This window comes from Ambystoma mexicanum, chromosome 5q (genome assembly GCF_040938575.1).
Source record: "Ambystoma mexicanum isolate Mex_15411 chromosome 5q, UKY_AmexF1_1, whole genome shotgun sequence".
In the NCBI taxonomy this organism is placed as follows: domain Eukaryota; kingdom Metazoa; phylum Chordata; class Amphibia; order Caudata; family Ambystomatidae; genus Ambystoma; species Ambystoma mexicanum.
The window spans coordinates 1,099,728,803-1,099,751,706 of record NC_090933.1 but is presented as its reverse complement, the minus strand read 5'-3'; positions in this window follow the sequence as shown (position 1 = coordinate 1,099,751,706).

Here is a 22,904-nt window from a genome sequence, read left to right as displayed (position 1 = left end):
GTCAGCTTGAAGGAGCTAGGTTACAGCACCAGTGTCTTTCAGCTTGTGGCTCAAGTGCCTGGAAGATACTCTGACACAGCATCAGTGTCTTCCTGATGGCAGGCTTCTTGGATTTAACCAGCCTAGCATTGATGTGAACCCAAATTAGATCTAGCTGTCTCGAGATCTACAAGTCAGCAAAGTGTGTGTCTGTTGTCTTGATGATGTATTTGCAACCGCTCTCTCAACAAGCTTGATTAGTCAGTTTGACAGTGCAAAGTGGTGTTCCATGGCTCAGGTCGAAGCAATTTGCATGAGGACATACTGGTTCAAGAATGTTTTAATGGCATCTTGAAGACTTGCTGCTGGACAGTATTTGGTTTGGTTCTGATGAGCTGGGTGTTGGTGGCTCTTGTTATAAAACCCGGTGCAACCAGACATCTCTTCTGCTCTTAACCTATTGTCTGAAGCCTCCTGCCACACCTCTGGGCACACTGTCTCCCTCTGGATACCGGAGTATCCTGGGTTTTTGGTTCTTAGTATCGGGCAGCTCCTTACATTTCCACGCAAGTGTAATCACTGTTCCCCTGGGATATTGATTGAAAGGTATTCCTGCTTTTTGATTTCTCTGTCTTAACTCATATGGAAGAAAGCTTGGAGTCTTTCTCTAAAATCACCCTGTATGCTTTAACCCTTCTATAAGATTGGTGGCATCCAATCTCCTATCCAGAGTCCACTGGAAACAACTCTCTTGGGGATTGTCCTCCCTCTTTTTCAGTATTTTCCAGTATGATATGCTTCTGGTGGAATTGCTGAGTGGCATAAGTGGGAGATTCTGGGATTTCCAAAATGGTGGAAGTGATTCACACTGCCCCTGGCCTCCAGGTCCGCCTTTGCTCTGATTGTTTCCTGTCTCCACAAGTCCCAAGGCCCTGTCTGCAAATACGACTCCTTTCCTTAAAGACCGTTGCTGTCCAGGCCCCCATAGTATTATTGGCTCAGCCCAGCCTTTGGAGGATCCATTCAAACAGGTGTGTAGTGAAATGGGCCTTCCTGGGATGGGTGCACGCCAGTTGGTGCTGGCTCTGAGAGAGAGCTGCTCTCCTGGCCTTTTGGCACTTTATCTCATAAACTTGAAGTGAATGGCAAGTTGCATACATATACACATGTTAAAACGAACATAGCCATGCTGTTATCTGTGCTCATCTCATAGCACTAAAAAACAGTAGAAATATGGAAAGGGAAGACATGAGACTCTAATAGGCAGGAGAACAGTCTGTACCACACTGGTAGGCAGTTCCACCCGAGAATAGTTTTATATTCATTTCCCCTGGCCCAGTGGAGGGTACATTGGTAATGGATTTAGTACAGCACTATGTCATGAGGTAAACCCTATGAAAACACGAAAGAAGATGGATTAAACGTCAACCCCTGGACATCTGGTCATTTTAAAATCCTGAAGAAAATATTGCGAAGAACATCAACCAGGTCACACAATTATTTCAACAAAAGGATCCATGTGCGGCCGTGTGTAAGCATTACAAGAAGCTCCTTGAGATTCTGTTGACATACTTGAACATGACTTGGTTAATTTCCAGTTACAAGGCGAAATGCACATGTTCTGCAGAATGCTTTCCAAAAAAAATCATAAAATGAGATAGAAATTACCCCTTTCTGTCAAAGAGGAGAACCTTTCTTCCCATCCCTGCCACCGCTATCCTTCTGTCCATCGCAAAAGAGTTTCAAACTGAAGCCACCCCCCCTCCCCCCTGATTACCACCTGAAATCAGCTGCCATATCCCCGTACAATAATGGCTTAAAATGTTCAACTGCTCCGTGTCTTGGAGAATTTCTATGTTGGAACAATACATCCTCCTTCTGAGGAAACAGTAAGCTAAACTGACATTAAGTAAGTAATATTCCTTAATCCAGAATGTGCTTTTTGGTCAAAACCATTGAAAGTAGCATAACCCTGCACCTAAACAGCCACCTCACCACTACTAATTCATCAATTAAGTTTTCAATTGGAATATAGCACAGAATGGGTACTTGCGAAGATGTTGCCCACCTCTGTACTAGCACTTCATGGGCAAGGAGCAACATGCCTTCTTGCCCTAGAAGGCCTCCCACTGTCATTCCTGCATGATTTTACCCTTCTCAATATCTTAAACACATGCATAGTTATACTTGGTCATTTCGTCCAAGCGTCCTGCTCTTTTCTACACCGCAGAAACAGTCAAAATGGACCAAGCCATATCACCATCTGCTGAAGCACATGTAGAAGGACAGAATCCACAAGCCACCAATCTAGTCTGTTTACATAGGCCACTTGGAGCTTTGATACAAAATACAAGCATGCAAATCCACCAATATGCTGTTGGCACCCTGATGCCCTTCAAATTCACTTTGGAACATAAACATTCCCAACTTCTGGAATGCAACACGCTTAAACATCTAAACTCACCCTCTGGCGATTGCTTTGTCATGGTTTTTCTGCAGGCTCTTGGGTTGAGGCTAGGTACTGTTCTCAAACTAGCCAAACAGTGGACTGTCACTAGTTCGTGCTCGCATATTGATAGCCGTAGTTGTGCAGCTAAGGTTGTATGACATAATGCCAGCATTTGACTGTTGCCAGGAATTTAAATGTATTGTATGTGAGGCTCAATTCCATGTACTCCCTTAACCCCCCCACCCCCCCACCATCACCACCACCATCTAACTCAAGCTAGTTTCCACCCTCTATGAGGAATGAAATATAAAGAACCATTTGGCATTTTTTCCAGCAGTATTCAAATACCGCAATCATGACCTAATATAGCAGTCCAGCCTACCTTGCAGGATTGCAGGGGGTGGCTCAAAATGCAGGGTTACACTTTATAAAAGTGAGTGGACTGTTTGGCTGGTATCCCGTCGGTGGCTGTAAAAGGGTTGATATTCTCTCCCCGACCTGCAAAGCTCCATATAGTGTGCTTTCAGCGTTCGACTATGCCTCAATAGCATTTTACAGCACTGCTGCAGCAGTTTAACTTATCCCTTTCTTCATTTAATTGTCAAGCCCCGCCTTACTAATCTTAGGATGCTACAAAAGGAGTGGGCCATGCAGAACTGTGCGCGTGCACTCGGAGAGTTAAATGTGAGTGCACTGTTTGGTTGTTTGGCGGTGAGGTCAGTCATGTGGACTGAAGTCCGACCCTTTACCTAGCTAGCCATTGGAATTTGCACCATCACCAATATACGTGTATAGGGTAAGTGTTGAAACTGTGATATGCACAACAGTTTGATTGTGAATATGTCCTATCCTTTCAACTAAAATCAGCAATGCCGGGGAGGATGGAGCCAGCTATTGTGAGATTAAAACAGCCTATGGTTCTGGATAATTCATTGAGGTTTGGTCGTCCACCGGCAACCGTTTTGCATAGCCCTGGCCATAAACCTGTCTCGTCCTTCAGCGGACATTCAAACTTGCCTAAAAATGCCTACGGTGGTGAATCCCACTATGTCTGAATTGAAGCCACAACTGATACCAGCTCTCGAGCCTATAGATGTTGTAAAGGATTGCCCAGTTGACCAGCTCATTTCCTTTATGGAAATTCAGGACGCTGCCCTTCTAGCAGGTGACATATAAAGAGAAGCTAATGAGAGACTGCAGGCACAGTCAACATACCCAGTAATAGCCTCGTTAATAGGAATTCTTCTATTGACAATAGAAGGGCATCTGGCAAGTGCCCTGGTCTCATGTTTTCCTGTTCAAACTATGTTAATGGCCCGGGTTCACTTTGTGAAGGATAGTGTTACCCTTCACACTCGATGGAACTCAAGCAACATTTTTGAGACAAGCAAAGGGGCTCCTTTTGCAGATAATAAGAAAACCCAAAGGTCAGTTAATTACCCATCCTATATAACAGACACAGCCCTTTCAACTATACTTGATAATTACCACCCACAGTTGGAAAGATGGAAGGAATTGGATGTGTGACAATCCGATGATACACATCCTCGAGATATGAATTTATCAGAATATCCAATACTTTATGAAGACTCTATGGACTCCTCTTTCAATTCATCTATTTCTTTTATACATCCAACTCCAAGAAGGTCACTTGGGTTAACAACACCATCCATCCCCATGTTGGAATTAGACGTAATAGCCATGAACAGTGCAATGGCTACATTATCAAAACTCTATGATTCCTTGACTGAAAAGATAACAGATCAAGTCACCTTATTAATCATTGTAAATACTGTTGTGTCTTGCCTGTCCCAGCACCCTGCCCTGTATGCATGGAATGCTAGGAGTGATTGACATGTAATGCTGTGTGTGAGAATGTTATCTTCTGAATGGTTCTGAGAGTGTCAGTTGGAAGATCGGTTGACTGAGAGAGGACGGTGGATGTCGATCCCAAGTTATTCACCTTATGTTGCATAATGTGTACATGTAACCTGTACATGAGAGTGGAACTTGAGTAAATATGTTTCCTGTTCCTATACTCACAAATATGCAGAGAAACAGGTTTAACAGACCTCCTCTCCTTTATTCACTGGAGACACAACCTGCACACTACCATGAACACTTCACACCTACGCCACACACTTGCCACCTTAAATATCACCAAATGGTCAAACGCAGGCAGAAACCAACCAAAAGGGCAGAACTAACTACCTAGCAGCAATCCACGGAACAGAGACCTAATACCTTGTATTAATCTCGGCCACCAAAGAATCTTGAGACTACCACCCCCAATTACTAAACCTGCCCCTCCGAGAGCAACAAGACTAACACTCAAGATCACCTGTAAATCTGACCACCTTTTACCCATTGCTGCCACCCAGCATGTTTGTTAACAATTTGTTATTATTTATTAACAATCTTTCTTCCACAGGTTGGACTTTAAACACAGCGTTAACTAGGGTATGGACGTGCATGACAGGTTGGTCTGTTTTTCGCAACTTTAGCATTAGGGCTGCAATGATTTGGTTCCTCTTGGAGGGGTTTGATCCATAGTCTGTGAATTAGGTAGCCATGTGATGCCGATGGAGCGTTGCATACACTGAATGGATAAATTGCTTGTCGTAGCCTCCATTTAGTGAGCTATTGAGCTGGGTTCATAGTGATCATTTCGAAAACAATAATGTCGAAAGTCATTATTTCGAGAAAAAAAATGTCGATTTTTTTTTTCAATACGTTTTTTTTTTAAATGGGGGGGTTCCCCACCAACCCCTCTTTTTTTGATTTTTTTTTGTTTTACCCCTTTTTTTTTTAATCCCGGACCCCAAAATAAATATATAATTTTAAAAAAACGTAATTCGACATTTTATTTTTTGACATTTTCTTTTCGACATTTTTGTCATTCGACATTATTTTTCCGAAATTATGACTGGCCACCATTGAGCTGCAAGTTGTGTTGTGAATGCATGTGTTTCTTTAGCCTTGGGTTTTCTCCACAGTTTGGACATTTTGAAATATTAGTAGGATATGGGGCCTCATTACGACTTTGGCAGTAGCCATGCCCTTAATAAGGGCATGGCTGCCACTAAAACCGGGTCCGGGTCCCCTGAATGGGGAATTACCAGGCCATTCCGAGTTTGGGGGGCCCGGTAATTCCTCCTTCAGGGAACCTGGGCCCGGACCTTCCCCATTCCCATTTGAGCCCTTTGGGGGTGCAGGGAGCTAACAACGGGCCGATTACGACCGGCCCGTTGTTAGCTCCCTAGTCCCCTTGCGGGACCCGGTAAGGACGCCTGGTTTTACCAGGCGCCCTTACCGGGTCCCACGAAGGAACCTCGTAATGAGACGGAATGGGTTTAATGGGTTCGCCTCCATTAGCGGCACCCGTTAACCCATTCCACCAGTGTCGTAATGAGGCCCATGGACCTGCTAAGAATTGTAGCACAATGTGCATTGTGCTGATGTATATTTTGTTTAATCTTTGTGTTTACAGGTTGGACTTTTATTGAACAACACTAGTTAGGGCATGATCTTTTAAAGTGCAGTTTTCAATGCATTTTTGAAAGGAGAAAAAAGATATGTTTATTTTCATGTTTTTAGTGGACTGCTAAGTGTAATACTCTTCACCTATGTCTGGTGTGTGGTTGTGGATTTTATGTGGTCTGATGTTGACTTTCTACATTGGAGTGTGATGTGTTGGCCAGCATCACAGGTGTGTGTTGCCTTTTTTGGGGGATGTGACACCCGGAGCACTGGGAGTGCTCTGTCTTGTGGGGTGCTGGACACCTGGAGTTCATTGAGTGCTCTGTCTGGTGGGGTTTTTTACACCCGTGCTTGGAGTGCTCCACATTGTCAGTATTGGATGCTGGTTTTGGTGTGGCATTAAGGTGTTGCTCTAAATGGAAACATTGAACGTGTGTGGAGATTTGTGTTGGGAGATTATTCTCTGTGCCCGCTGGGGTACACCTGACATATTTGTACAGCATGGTCTTGCCTGAGTCATGATGGAAGCTTTAATTTGTCTGAGAGATTTGATGAGGTATCCTTTCTTAAATTATGTGATGTGTCTCCCTTACTGGTAGAAAAGGAGAGGGAATAGTATGGTGCAGATTGTCCCACTAGGTGGGGACAGTTACGGGGTTTGTGTTGGGTTTTTGTTGGGTGCGTTGTTGGAAGGATTTGTTCTAGAAGTTGAGGGATGTACATGTGTTGGGATTTTTTGTTTATGTATGCCTCTTACTTCCTGGGTGTTGTCTTGTTTTTGTTGAAGGGGGAAGATGTGTTGTGTCTTGCATTTCCCTGCACCCTGCCTTGTATGCATGGAATGCTAGGAGTGACTGATATGGAAGGCTGATTGTGAGAAGGTTATCTTCTGAATGATTCTGAGATTGTCAGTTGAAAGATGGGGTGATTGAGAGAGGATGACGGTGGATGTTGATCCCAAGTTACTTACCTGATGTTCCCTAAATGTGTATCTGAAACCCGTACCTTAGATTGGAACTTCAGTAATGAGGTTCCTAATCCAGACTGTTCCTAATCCAGTCTTATTGTCTTCTCTGGCCAAGACCTCGTTATTACAAATACTAAGGTGTCTTTCAAAGAGGGTCGCAACTAAAAGTACTGAAATAATAAGATATTGTCCAATACAAGTTTCAAATAAGGCTACTGCGGCACAGGAGAACTTCCAATTAGATGACCCATTGGTAGACGATAAATTGGGCACATCACTTGTGTGGCAGGACCCAGTGGTTGCCCTCACCAAGCCAACAGTGAGACACACCGCTACAAGAAATATAGAGATCATAGAAGAACTTGGCACCACTGGCATGGACATGGATGCAGAGCATGAATCACAAGATAATCCTCAGCAACTCTTCGCAACATTTGCTAACAACAAAGGGTGACAAAATACAATATTAAGGAGGAGAACATCTAAAAATCTGAAACCCCAGGGAAGATCCCAGACCTCATGCTCAAGAAAGTTTCTACGGGTGTTATCCTTTCCAGCGAGAGACCAGCAGGAAATGAACTGTACGTGAAAGTAACAATGGGGAAAACAAAGAAAAGCTTGTTTAAAGACAGCGGTGAACTCTAGCACTGAAGGATCTTAAACTATAGCGAATAATCATTGCAAAATGTTGAAACATACAGCATTGCTATTGCACAAGACTTGTTAAACATAAAAACTCATTCTGTCGAAATAGAGGAGCTGAAACTGAGAACACCTTCTCCGATACAATCTTTGGCCCTTACATAGGTGCAACTAGCAAGTCAACAGGTCACCTTGGCAGGGCAATAAGTGGGCTTAGACAATCAAAAGCTCAAACAATTTTGCCTAGTGCACACCTTTTGCTTAAATTAGGTAAAAGTATTAAGATGCTTAGCGGGTGCAGGGGAGAATATCAACCCTGACACTGGGTTGTACCAAATTATGTGAAAACAGCAGGTGTCCACAACCTTTGTGGAACACTCCCGTCCCTTGCACACCCTGTAGTTGAAAACACAACCAAATTCTCTTGGTAATCCTTTCCAGCGAGAGACCAGCAGGAAATCAACTGTACGTGAAAGTAACAATGGGGAAAACAAAGAAAAGCTTGTTTAAAGACAGCGGTGAACTCTAGCACTGAAGGATCTCAAACTATAGCGAATAATCATTGCAAAATGTTGAAACATACAGCATTGCTATTGCACGAGACTTGTTAAACATAAAAACTCATTCTGTCGAAATAGAGGAGCTGAAACTGAGAACACCTTCTCCTATACAATCTTTGGCCCTTACATAGGTGCAACTAGCAAGTCAACAGGTCACCTTGGCAGGGCAATAAGTGGGCTTAGACAATCAAAAGCTCAAACAATTTTGCCTAGTGCACACCTTTTGCTTAAATTAGGTAAAAGTATTAAGATGCTTAGCGGGTGCAGGGGAGAATATCAACCCTGACACTGGGTTGTACCAAATTATGTGAAAACAGCAGGTGTCCACAACCTTTGTGGAACACTCCCGTCTCTTGCACACCCTGTAGTTGAAAACACAACCAAATTCTCTTGGTAATTTCAAAAATAAAACTTTATAAAGGGATGATTTCGTCATCCATGAATTTTGTACCCCAGTTAGGGTTAATTTAGACAAACAATAATTCAACGTTCAATTTGTATCAGTTCATAACCAACATATATAACTTAAAGTAAACTGATTTTTACAGTACATGGTAGAAATAGTAACTATTTTCTATAGTCCAGCCAACCAAACACTTACATTTACAATTCATATGGCTTATAGTAGACAATTCTTACTTGATTTTAACTCCTAATCCAATGTTCACAATGATATGTGATATGCGTGTTAGCAGACAGAGTCAAAGTCTTCAAAGTACAGTATGCTTTACACGTTTCGGGGTGAATAGAACCCCTTCTTCAGAAGATGTCTACTAGATGTGTTTTTTCTTCAATTTATCTGTATCAACAGTAAAAAGTAAAAAGTATATTGTTATTTTAATCATAATGATACATCGTAATCCCTGTCTGTCATGACTGGATTTTTCTTTATATATAATCACCTGTTTGTTTCTTAGTATGGTCTCAATTTGAAATTTAAGTTCCATCTTGATCAGTATATCTTTGTCAATCCTAAAAAAAAATATAAAAAATATATACAAAAAAGGGGGTTGTAAATCCCTACCGTTGTGAGAAGTAAAGATGTTAGATATCAGCAACCATGTTTGCATTCTCAAACATGTCCATTAGAGAAAGGGTATAGGTGATTACCTGATCTGTAGGTCGTTGTCAGGATTTTGGATAATCTCCCACTTTGTTTAAGCTCTATAATCCTGTAGTGGGTCTTAGCAGCACAATCAGAGATAACGTGGGTCCTGTAGACGAAAAGAGGTTCCTCAGAGGCTATTCTTACCAGTTAAAGAAATGCTATGGAATCATTCTATGTGGTGAGTATAAAGTTCTAACTTAGCTTACCTGAAGAGGGGAAGCCCTTGTGCATGTATCCTGTGATGAAGCTCGTACGAACGGCAACTGAAAAAAATGGCCGTTGTGATGTTTATATAGCGTAATGACGTCAATGCATGTCAATGTCGTGACGTCACAGTGTTTACTTTTGACGCGATACAATGTGTGGTATTTATAGAACAGGGTAGAGTCTTAAAGGCTAAATTGGAACCTCTATTTTGAACATATTAAATGGTGAGTAATGTAGGTCCATTGAGTTATTACATGAATCTAGAATAGTATTTAAAATTATCGCAGACTCGTGATTAGAGGAAAAATCCAGCATACTCACAGTCTATCTGTTGTTGAAAATAAATGTATTTCTTCTATGTCAATTGATTACAATCGTGTGGGATCAATGTGGGTGTATGTATACATTTCATTGTTTCAAGTAAAAAATAGAAACTCAAGTCCTATCAGGCATTAATGGTGTTGAGAACACAAACAATCTAATAGTCTAGATGTATTTGCAACCAAAGTGGCTATTCCTTAGATGGTAAGGGAGCTGTACATGTATATTTTATTATTAGATATTTTTAAACGTCAACTTAAAAATTTGTGTTAGTACAGCTAGTCATTAAAAAATATTCAACAGTCTAACAGTAAGCTTATGAGGAGACTTATAAGAAAACACCCAAATTAAATTCTTCATTCATTCCGTTGGGAGAAAGACTGTTCAGTTTTTCAATCCAATGTAATTCTCTCTGTCCCATGCGTCTGTGATGGTCCCCCCCTCTAGGTAATTTTTCCACTTCCTCCAGAATAATTACTTTAAATTGGGCTACTGTGTGTTTATTCTGAGAGAAGTGTCTAGCGACAGGAGATTTGATACTGTTGGTTCGGATATTGCTCTTATGTTCATTCCATCTTTCTTTAGCTTTCCGGATGGTTTGACCTACGTAAAAGATACCGCAGGGGCAACTGAGACCGTAGATTACTGATTTGGTGTCGCATGTGGTGTAATGATTCAATTGAATTTTTTGTCCACTGTTGGGTTGCCTCACATAGCTACCCTTCATCACATTGTTACAATTGCCACAATTTAAGCACGGAAATGTGCCTGTCTTCTTCTTCTTCAAAGTCCGTTGTTTGTCTTGTTTGATCTTTTCTGCTTTCACCAGTTCGTCTTTGAAGTTTCTTCCCCTCTTGTATGCGATTAAGGGAGGTTTTGGGAATAGTCTGTCCAGTTGTGGATCCATTTTGATAATGTTCCAATTTTTCTTGATAATTCTGGTAATGTGATGACTTTGGGCAGAATATCTCAAAGTATGGATAAATGGAATATCCTTCGATTTGTTCTTATTTATAAGTAGATCCTTTTTTTCAAGTCTATCGACTTTGTCTTTAGCCTTTTCAATGATGTCACTAGGGTAGCCTCTTTGTCTATACTTCTCGGCCAGCAGTTGATTTTCTTGTTGTAGTGTCTTGGTGTCTGACGTTATTCTTTTAAGCCGTAAGAACTGGCTATATGGTACATTTTTCCTTAGATGATAAGGATGATAGCTCAAGTAATGTAATGAGTTGTTCACATCTGACGGTTTGTGATAAACATTCGTAATTATCACTCCATCTGGTCCAATCCACAGTTCATTGTCTAGAAAGTGTAGTTTGGGTTCTCCCACCTCCATTGTAAATTTAATGCGATTGTGAAGGTGATTAATGAAAGCCAAAAAAGCTTTTAGATCATCTTTTGTTCCTCTCCAAACGACAAAAATGTCGTCTGTGTAATGTTTCCATGTTATTAGGTTCTGTTGCCATTGTTGTACATTGAGTATCTGTTTGCTCTCTAAATGAAACATAAACAGATTAGCATATGCCGGGGCCATTGAGGAGCCCATAGACGTGCCTGATGCTTGTAGATAAAATTGTGATTTATTTCTGAAATAATTATTAACCAGTATAATCTTACTGAGTTCCAGAATAAAAGTTTTGTTGGCTTCACAATTATTATTCAGCAATGCCCAATCTAGTGCTTCCAATCCGTCCTGATGCGGAATTGATGTATACAGACTCTGTACATCGAAGGAAACTAGTATGTCGTCCGCCTTGATGGTTGTAAGTGTAGCAAGATGGTTGAGAAAATCTGTAGTGTCCTTCAAATAGGTACTAGTACTCTGAACTATGGGTTGCAAGGCTTTATCCGCATAGGTTGCAAGGGGGTTGAAAATGCTATTAGTTCCCGCTAGAATGGGTCTAGTCTGGTCTGTTTTGGGAATAGTCTCAGTTGCCCCTGCGGTATCTTTTACGTAGGTCAAACCATCAGGAAAGCTAAAGAAAGATGGAATGAACATAAGAGCAATATCCGAACCAACAGTATCAAATCTCCTGTCGCTAGACACTTCTCTCAGAATAAACACACAGTAGCCCAACTTAAAGTAATTAGTCTGGAGGAAGTGAAAAAATTACCTAGAGGGGGGGACCATGACAGACGCATGGGACAGAGAGAATTACATTGGATTGAAAAATTGAACAGTCTTTCTCCCACCAGAATGAATGAAGAATTTAATTTGGGTGTTTTCTTATAAGTCTCCTCATAAGCTTACTTATCATAAGCTTACTGTTAGACTTTTGAATATTTTTTAATGACTAGCTGTACTAACACACATTTTTAAGTTGACGTTTAAAAATATCTAACAATAAAATATACATGTACAGCTCCCTTACCATCTAAGGAATAGCCACTTTGGTTGCAAATACATCTAGACTATTAGATTGTTTGTGTTCTCAACACCATTAATGCTTGATAGGACTTGAGTTTCTATTTTTTACTTGAAACAATGAAATGTATACATACACCCACATTGATGCTACACGATTGTAATCAATTGACATAGAAGAAATACATTAATTTTCAACAACAGATAGACTGTGAGCATGCTGGATTTTTCCTCTAATCATGAGTCTGCGATAATTTTAAATACTATTCTAGATTCATGTAATAACTCAATGGACCTACATTACTCACCATTTAATATGTTCAAAATAGAGGTTCCAATTTAGCCTTTAAGACTCTACCCTGTTCTGTAAATACCACACATTGTATCGCGTCAAAAGTAAACACTGTGACGTCACGACGTTGACACGCATTGACGTCATTACGCTATATAAACATCACGACGGCCATTTTTTTCAGTTGCCGTTCGTACGAGCTTCATCACAGGATACATGCACAAGGGCGTCCCCTCTTCAGGTAAGCTAAGTTAGAACTTTATACTCACCACATAGAATGATTCCATAGCATTTCTTCAACTGGTAAGAATAGCCTCTGAAGAACGTCTTTTCGTCTACAGGACCCACGTTATCTCTGATTGTGCTGCTAAGACCCACTACAGGATTATAGACCTTAAACAAAGAGGGTGATTATCCAAAATCCTGACAACGACCTACAGATCAGGTAATCACCTATACCCTTTCTCTAATGGACATGTTTGAGAATGCAAACATGGTTGCTGATATCTAACATCTTTACTTCTCACAACGGTAGGGATTTACAACCCCCTTTTTTAATATATTTTTTATATATTTTTTTTAGGATTGACAAAGATATACTGATCAAGATGGAACTTAAATTTCAAATTGAGACCATACTAAGAAACGAACAGGTGATTATATATAATGAAAAATCCAGTCATGACAGACAGGGATTACGATGTATCATTATGATTAAAATAACAATATACTTTTTACTGTTGATACAGATAAATTGAAGAAAAAACACGTCTAGTAGACATCTTCTGAAGAAGGGGTTATATTCGCCCCGAAACGCGTAAAGCATACTGTACTTTGAAGACTTTGACTCTGTCTGCTAAGACGCATATCACATATCATTGTGAACATTGGATTAGGAGTTAAAATCAAGTACAAATTGGCAGATTTTGGCAGTACAAAAAGGCAGATTTTTGGCATTGCAATTCCAATTATGAACATCTTTGTAGGTTGAAGACTTAACAAAATGTAACCATGGTGGTTCATAAGTATAAACCGACACCGGTATATCTGCTGCAGTGTCCCAATCCTGTTTTACTGAGGCTGACTTTAATGTTTTCCACAAATCAGCTTCCAGTTCTGTCAGTGATTGCTTCTAAGTGTGTGTATATTCAGGCTGCAGCATATAACTGAAACAGCTAGACAAGTAATGACTGAGTGCGGTGTTTTGTGTGGTGTCTACATGTGCAATTTTGAAAAATGTGTCAGTGATTACAAAACAATTAAGTTTCCTGACTTTTGGAGTTTTTGGCTTAATTCTAGTTTTCCCTCTTTGCAATTTGCACTATATTAAATATGGTTAGGTGTGTCTAAATTGTTGAAAATCTGAGTATGTGGCATGGGTGTGTTGTTGTAAAAACTCAAGATTTGTATTACTGATAGTATTATTGTTTTATTGAATGATTTCCTTGATTTTAATTATTTTAACAAGATTTATTAATTGTTTTGTATTTATTGGTATGTAAATGAATCTTATTTGAACCTATTTTACGGATTCTAATAATGGATGATTAATTTGTGAACAGTTATTTGAAGGGACCACAATAAATAAATAAAAGTAATTTGTTGTTAATTTTGGAAGTTAATTGATATTGATATTTTATTTGTATCATGCTCATACACAGAGTTAATAGTTTGTTACTGATTTATCCCAAGAAAACAACTATTCTGTATGTACCATAATTCGGCTCAATTTTACATGGCTCATCTGCTATTTTGGGTTATTTGTTTTTATGCCTTCGCTTTGCACTCCAGAGCTTTGAAAATGACCTGTTCGTTGTCTTCACAGAGATGCAGTTATTTATGTATTTATTTTGTATTTATTGTTCACTAATTAGGTGCTTATACAATTAGCGAAACTGCTTTAAAGTGCCCACAGGGCAAACAGGGTGGGGACAGGGAAAGGTAATACAGCAAGGATAAATATTTACATTAATAGTACACAAATAATGAGAATAAAGTGAGGGAGAGCCAAACCTACTATGCCTTGTGAGTGTTCAGAATGTGCAAGTGCATGGGGGGCATGGGGGGGATACGGTCATTTAGAAGTTTGTGGTGAAGTGCTTATGGTAAGTGCTAAGAGGAGAAGAACATAAGTGCGTAACATACGTGCAACCACCCATGGGTAGAGTGAGCCAAGTAAGTGCAGCAGAAGACAGCGGCTGGATGAGCAGTGTATTGGGTCAAGGCCCCAAGGACACATAAGGGCCCTGCACATCAATCACACTGCTGTGAGATTAGCAGGGAAGAAGGGAGGAGGAGACGGAAGAGGTAACGAGAAAGGTCTTAAGGTTTTTTCAGAACAAAAGGAGGTCTTGCTCAAGACACAGAGGGACAGGGGGGCAGTTCCACAGGAGGGAGCCAGCCGAGGAAAGTGATCACCCACCAGCTCTCTGTTTAGCAAAGCGCTCAACCCACAGGGAGTTGGTGCCAGAGGAACACAGGAGTCTAGTAGGAGAGTATTTGGTCAGGAAGCATTAAAAATGTAGTGGTCCCTGACCCCAGATTGCTTTATGTATGATACAGAGGGATTTCAATTGAATCTGTGCTGAGACCGGGAGCCAGTGAAGGCTTTGTAGTGCAGGAGAGATGTGGTCCCTGGGCTTGAGGCCAAGGATAAGTCTTGCTGCCATATTCTGGGTTAGCTGGAGGGGTTGCAGGAAGGAAGGAAGATTTAAAAGGAGGCTATTGCAGTAGTCTAGCATGGAGAGAACAAGAGCACGGGTAACATTGAGTCTCTGGGGGAAGGTGAGGAAGGAGAGAGTCCATTTGACAAGGAAAGTTGAAAGTGGGACTTCTTGACAATGTCCTGAATATGTGGGATGAATTAAAGGGAAGAGTCAAAGATGACTCCAAGATTCCTAGCTAAAGTGAATGGGCCGCAGGGGCATGGAGGAGGGCCAGAGTACAGGGAAGAAGTAGGGTGAAGGGATTTGGATTCCCTTGACCTGTACGAGGCTTATACATTATTTCCTAGCCTACATGTCCCATTCATTTTGCTACTGTTCTATTTAGATCTTTGGCAAATGGGGAAAAGGAGAGCAATTCTAGAGATTGCCCATTTACATATCCACATATCCCCTCAGACACAGGATGAACAGGGATTTCAGGTATCTATTTTCTTCTTATAGAGGAATAGATATTACAGGATACATGGAGCTAACTCATATTAATCTATAATTTTCACACATTCCTCCCCCAACAAGTTCAATTTCATCACCTTCCTTACCAAGTGGTTAAACAAATGTGGTTCTTAGAGGATCAGGCCAGTCTTCTCCTTGCCTCCTTCACATTTGAGTTCCCCAAATTCACCTGTACATGGCCAAATGTTTGTCCTGGCAATTTCGTTAGTTAGCACAGCACCCTTAGATTATACTCTTGGTGGGTGATTGGGTAGACATTGCCAAACTTTATCTGGCAAAGAGGTCCCAACATATCAAGGGTATTCTTCAGGGACGTCATTCAGGGGTCGCCAGAGGTCGCAACTGCGACCTCTGAGGTCTTCCTTGCGACCTCTGTGGTCACCCTTGCGACCTCTAGAAAGAAAAAAAAAACATTTTTTTTTTTTTTGTAATGTAAGCTCATGGGCTGTGGCCAGCACCATGTGGCTCTTTTGTTCTGGAGTGGCTGGCTTTCTTGTTAAAGCCCCTTAAAAAAAGAAGAAAAAGAAGAAAAGGAGTGACATAAGTCTAACACTTTCGGCACTGACCCTAAATAAGAAAGATTAGGAATATCAAATAAAGTGTCTAGCTAGACTCATTAAAGGTTTATTTCAGGCACATTTCAGGGGGTGAGTCACTGATTTAGTCTGTTCTTAAACGCCTCAACTCAGCCTTTCATCCTTCTGAGGTCGATAAATGAGTACCAACACAGGTTGGGTGATATTGCGTGTATATTTTTTCTATATGAAGCACTTAAGCGTGAGTGTTATATGATAACACATCATTATCATTTGGTCATGGAGGTCTGCTTGCATTCACAGTTATTTGGTAATATGAGCCTATATACACTGATCTTAACAATACATATGGCGATCCATTCTTGTACGAAATGTACATCACATTATAGCGATATGATAAGCATATTTTTTGTAGTGTACAATGCTATGTGATAGCACTTCCTGTTTTGTCAATGGGTGAAAGGTTGTGTTCCATCGCATCTCGCGATATCACTTCGGGGTGGGGTCAAATGACATCACTTCCTGTGATGTCACCATGGGGATCAAGGCTCATGTGATGTCACTTCCGCTACCCCTGACATTTTGGTGAAATGACGTCCCTGGTATTCTTGCACATATCTCGAATTCATCCTCTATTACGTGCTGACTGATACTAATTCTAGTATCAAACAACAACATATAAACTGTCTTCGCAGAAATGCTTGGCGTTATGGATGAGATTCTTTCCCTGTTTTCCTGATCATGAGCATTACCTTTGATTCATTACTATGGGTTACACATGCACCTCTACTGCCACAATAACATTCCCTCCCTCAACACCTGTGTGCATTTCCAGTTGTTTATTTGTTGCCATTTCTATCCCAGTATGTACAGTCAATCCTCTTTTCTATGCCGTGTTTATCCCACAGACCATGGTCTGGTTTTCCCCCCGAAGCGCTAAAATAGACCAATTTCAGGCTTGGGCCTGATTTACAAAAATTATTTAACATGGGAAAGTCCCATTGCAAACATGTTTGTAAATCAGGCTCTCAGTGTCTTACAACCAATCCAGTGCATATGGATACTCTATGTGTATCTATAGGTGTAGATAGTCAGCATGTGGGCTGTCATTTTTTAACAGTAGCAAAGTACTAAAAACTCTCTAACAAAACATAACAAGAGTTATATGTTGATATTACTGAAGTCAAGATCTCAGAGCAGTGTTAAATAAGCGTTTGTAATGAAGTAAGTCAAAATAATGATGTACCAGATCAGTTAACCATGTGTTTCTACTAACGAGTCTATCAGTTCATATATGTCACTATTTTACAAAACTCATTTCAGGAGATTCTGTTACTCTCAATAAATGTGGCTACTGTAACATGAAGTGCTTAAATCATTCCATGTCTGACAAGTGCAAGTATGCTGAACGTCTAGGGACCTCTGGCATTCACAATTACTTTGAAAATAGCTCTGACATGAGGATTTACATAAAACAGTGTTATTTTAAAGCAAACACATTGCTGCTGCCTGGCAGCTAGATTGGCAGCTACATCACATTTGGGAGCTCCTTGTATGCATTGCGACCATGAATTAAATAAAATATTGAATTTAGATGCCATAGTTGTGTAGCTTGATGTTTAATTTTCAATTCATATATTAATCGATACCACCGAGGGTCAATGAGCGTGTAGCTACTCCCCATCACTCCCCCTGCTGACATCAGACCTCATACAAGCCCTCCAGAGCCACCTACCATAACACACCCAGCAACACCCCCACCAAGAACCTGCCTACCAACACACAGACACCTACCATCATCAATGGAGCGTTGATCAACGCACGCTCTATCCTAGCCCATGCTCCGGATATGCACAAACCCATCACCACTCACAGACTAGACCTCCTGGCTGTCACTGAATCATGGCTACACTCAAGCCGCATACCCAGCCCTATCCTTTGCCATCCCGCAGAGTTTCACTGTATTAAGAGTGGATAGAGAAGATACCAGAGTAGGCAGAGTTGCCCTGATTCACAAAGTCACCCTTAAAATCTGACAATGCCCCATCCAAATCCAACACCACCTTGGAGCCAACCAAATCCTTGGTCTGCGACAATGTGGATTCCGGCTAGGTCACAGAACAACAGGAAAGGACCCATTCCCATTCGACTCAATTTAACTTTTCCTTTACCAACTCGCCCAGACTCCTGTTGAAAATAAAGCACTTATGTGGCACACCCGGCTTCCTTGGATATCTGGTTACCCTGCAAGGTCAATTGTTGGATGATGTTATTAAAATTCAACATAGACCAGATCCCTGCACTATTTTTGGAGGCTAATGTCATCAACGTGAGTCCCACATCTCTTTTTGGCCAAGGTGGCTGTATGTCCTCTAAGCCAATTTTTAAGTTGCTGTTTTGAGACATTTCATTTTGACCAGGTCCTCCTCTGCGTATTGCATCCTGAAACATCTAATTTCAGCTCTCATAGACCTCTTCTTAGCTTGTATGTCTGGATCAAAATAATCCTTATGGGCAAACACTGGTCGCTTAGAGATGGTATGTTTAACTAAAAACAGATTCAAGACACTGATGTAATCATTCGTCTGGTGGTTACTTTTGGCCCTGTTAAGGAAGGCACTATTCAATAAATGTTTATTAACAGCTCCCAGCAACCGGCCATTCCAACTGTAGCCAGGGATGTCATTTAGGGGTGACCAGGGGCTGGCTGGCTTTCTTGTTCAGGGATTCCACAAGTTTAACAGTTTCAGCAGTGACCCTAAATAAGAATAGGAATAACAACTAATGTGTTTTTCTGGAATTCTATACAATAATTGCTAAACTTATTAAAGGTTTATTTCAGGCACACTTCAGGGGGTGAACCACTGATTTATTCTGTTCGTAAGCACTTCAACTCAGCCTTTCATTCTTTTGAAGTTATTAAAATAGTGCCAACATAGGTTGGGTGACTTTGTATGTATATTTGTTCAATATATAAAGCACTTAAGCGTAAGTGCTATATAATAACCCATCATTATCATTTGACCATGGACGCCTGCTTGCAATCACAGTAATTTGGTAATATGGGCCAATACACACTGCTCTTAACGATACATATGTTGATCCATTCTTGTATGAAATATATATCACATTATTTTTCATAGTGTACTTAGAAACAACGCTATGTGATGCAACTTCCTGTTTTGTCAAGGGATGAAGGTCAAGGTTTTGTTCCATCGCTTCCTGTGATATCATTTTTGTGCGTGGTCAAATGACATCATATCCTGTGATGTCATCAGAGGTCAAGGGGCATGTAATGTCACTTCTGCTACACCTGGCATTTTGGTGAAATGACATCCTGAGTATAGCGTTTTTTACATTCACCAATTGCTAGGTTTGCACTATAATTATCCTTTTCCTAATTTAGAAACTGAAAAATACATTTGGTAATCACCGAATCGTGCTCAGACCTTTTCTGCGGAACCACTGTTAACTCCTCAATCCACAAATAGACATTACTAGAAACAAAAAAATAATCAATCGTTGCGGTGTGATTATCTTCTTCCAGGCATTACGAGGGGTCTCCTTTTACTGCCCCATTTACCATATGAAACCCTCTCTCTTTCATCGGGTCCAGCCATTTTTTTGTTCTCAGATGACCGGCCCTGCCATTATTATTCACACACATTATGTTTAAGTCTCCACCATTGCCCACTCCAGAAATCGATGGGTCTAAAGCACAGAGATTTAAAAGGTTTGTTACTCCTACTATAAACAAATCCATACTTATGACCAAAGGATTTCAGTATAGATGGAGCAAGCCCAGAGCACTCCTAGATGTACCTTACTTATTATCCCAGTATAGTTTTGTCAACTGGGAGAAGGTGTTCAATGAGCCCCAAGATTCAAAGGTGAATCCTAAACCATTGTGAAATGTACTTAGCAAGCCAGATTTGGGAGGACCTGTCAGGCCTCTGTTGGCACATAAAACTTCCAAAGGTTTTGGAATACCCATCCAAAATAGGCACTGACATAAGCCAAGTCTGCTGCAGAAAAAGAAAATCGAGGAGCCCCAGAGGATTATCCACTTTACTTAGTAGGTGTTTGAAACCTCAACTATTCCATGACCTCATTTGGATGTGCGAAGTGATGTTCACTCCTGTTAGCTAGTTGTGACTCGACCTGCTAGCTAAAGTCTCCAGTTGCCATGACCAGTTCTCTCTCCCCACCACATCCTCTGTTGTTCTGATAAACACTATGTGTCTACACCTTGCATGGTCTGTCTATGAACATGTCACCCTGGTAGTACATGCAGAAGTTGTCTAGCAAATATGTGTGGGGGTGTTCAAGGTATTTCTACATTGTAACATGCCAGTCATGTTCACTTCACATATATCATAACCCAGGGGGTGAAATTCTGTCCCTTCATCCAAAAGCGCTTCCAACAACATTTTAGAAGGAACACGTTGGAGTATTCTATCCAGGTCTTTATCATTGACAAACTCAATAGTGCAATGTCTCTTGATTGTATTGATTGTATGCTTTGTATAGTGTCAAAAACCTCAACACGATAGCCCTGTTTGATATAAGGAGAATGTTTAAATCCTTCATGCTAATAAAAGGCAACAAATAGAGTTAGAGGGACTCATGTTTGGTCTCCTACCACAAGATGACCCCTCATCTCTTTTTGTAGGAGCCACAGGCCACGAGAATAACTTCCCATTGGTTGACCTTTTTGTTCCATGTTGAAGGGCATAAGGCTTTTCTCCCTGCCATTTCTCTTGATCAACCTCCCGCCTAGTTATTAATTATAGACTGTTGCAGGTTGAGATAATTGTTTATATGTTCTTTTGATTTTGCTAACGTTAATCTCCTCTGCTCCAAGGTACAAAACTCTGGTTGTTGATCCCCTGCCACAAGGTGTGAATGGTGGCTTGATTGTCTAAGCCGTTGTGGAACACTCCCGTCCCTTGCACACCCTGTAGTTGAAAACACAACCAAATTGTTGATCCCAATTACTTACCTGATGTTCCCTAAATGTGTATCTGAAACCCGTACCTTAGATTGGAACTTCAGTAAAGAGGTTTCCTGTTCCTAATCCAGTCTTATTGTCTTCTCTGGCCAAGACCTCGTTATTACAAATACTAGGGTGTCTTTCAAAGAGGGTCGCAACTAAAAGTACTGAAATAATAAGATATCGCCCAATACAAGTTTCAAATAAGGCTACTGCGGCACAGGAGAACTTCCAATTAGATGACCCATTGGTAGACGATAAATTGGGCACATCACTTGTGTGGCAGGACCCAGTGGTTGCCCTCACCAAGCCAACAGTCAGAGACACCGCTACAAGAAATATAGAGATCATAGAAGAACTTGGCACCACTGGCATGGACATGGATGCAGAGCATGAATCACAAGATAATCCTCAGCAACTCTTCGCAACATTTGCTAACAACAAAGGGTGAAGAAATACAACATTAAGGAGGAGAACATCTAAAAATCTGAAACCCCAGGGAAGATCCCAGACCTCATGCTCAAGAAAGTTTCTAAGGGTGTTATCCTTTCCAGCGAGAGACCAGCAGGAAACAGGAAATCAACTGTATGTGAAAGTAACAATGAGGAAAACAAAGAAAAGCTTGTTTAAAGACAGGGGTGAACTCTAGCACTGAAGGATCTCAAACTATAGCGAATAATCATTGCAAAATGTTGAAACATACATCATTGCTATTGCACGAGACTTGTTAAACATAAAAATTCATTCTGTCGAAATAGAGGAGCTGAAACTGAGAGCACCTTCTCCGATACAATCATTGGCCCTTACATAGGTGCAACTAGCAAGTCAACAGGTCACCTTGGCAGGGCAATAAGTGGGCTTAGACAATCAAAAGCTCAAACAATTTTGCCTAGTGCACACCTTTTGCTTAAATTAGGTAAATTGTACCAAAAGAGGTTTTAAGGGTGTAAACATCAAGAATCCCTTTTATCATCTGTACAAACCCACTCCAACTATTAAAAAAAAACTCTGTTCAGGATCTCAAAAGAATGCATCTTACCCAAACTCAGCAGAAAAGTGTTCTCCAATTTTGGACAGTAATGAACACTTAGGAGAGATGATGGCCTTAATATATAGGTCCCCAGTCATTCCTCAAATGGAAATAGACCTAATTCTAATCTAACATATTTCATTGTTACTGAAGGGGGAAGATTTAATATTTTTCAACAACATTTAAGATTTTTCACCAACATTTTCTCTCAAGAATATTTAACCAATGTAGGTTTTTCAATGTCAAGGCTTCAGGCTGTGTCACATAGTTGGGCAAACACGTTGTGTGTAGAGTGTGAGAATACCTAAAAGACTTAATCCTGCAGTCTACCCTGCACAATTATACAGAGCTGGGAAGCTTTTGTTCTTTTAAGTTCTACTAACTCTGCGAAATAGGTATAACTATCTACATACTCGATAGTACCAGTTGGCATTACCAAGTTCAGCCTTTGAATCAGTTTGGAAGTAAACTGCATAGTCTTAGTCCCTTCCGTATTGAACAACAAATAATTTTCACAGGCGTAGCTTCATTGTTCCTTCACTGTACTGGACATTCCCATTACCGTATGGTCAAATATAACTTGGTCGCCAGCATAAAATATGCATAGCATATTCTTCATACCTAATTTAGGGGGATGATTAACAACTGTCTTTAGTCACATAGACCTAACATTACCTTTTCTTAATGCATCAAACGTCCGCTGTCACTGAGCATTATTTGCAGATTTCCTCCACTACTTTACCCAGTTACAGTAATTTTTCTTAATTTTCTTAATAATCACAAGTGTACTCAAGAG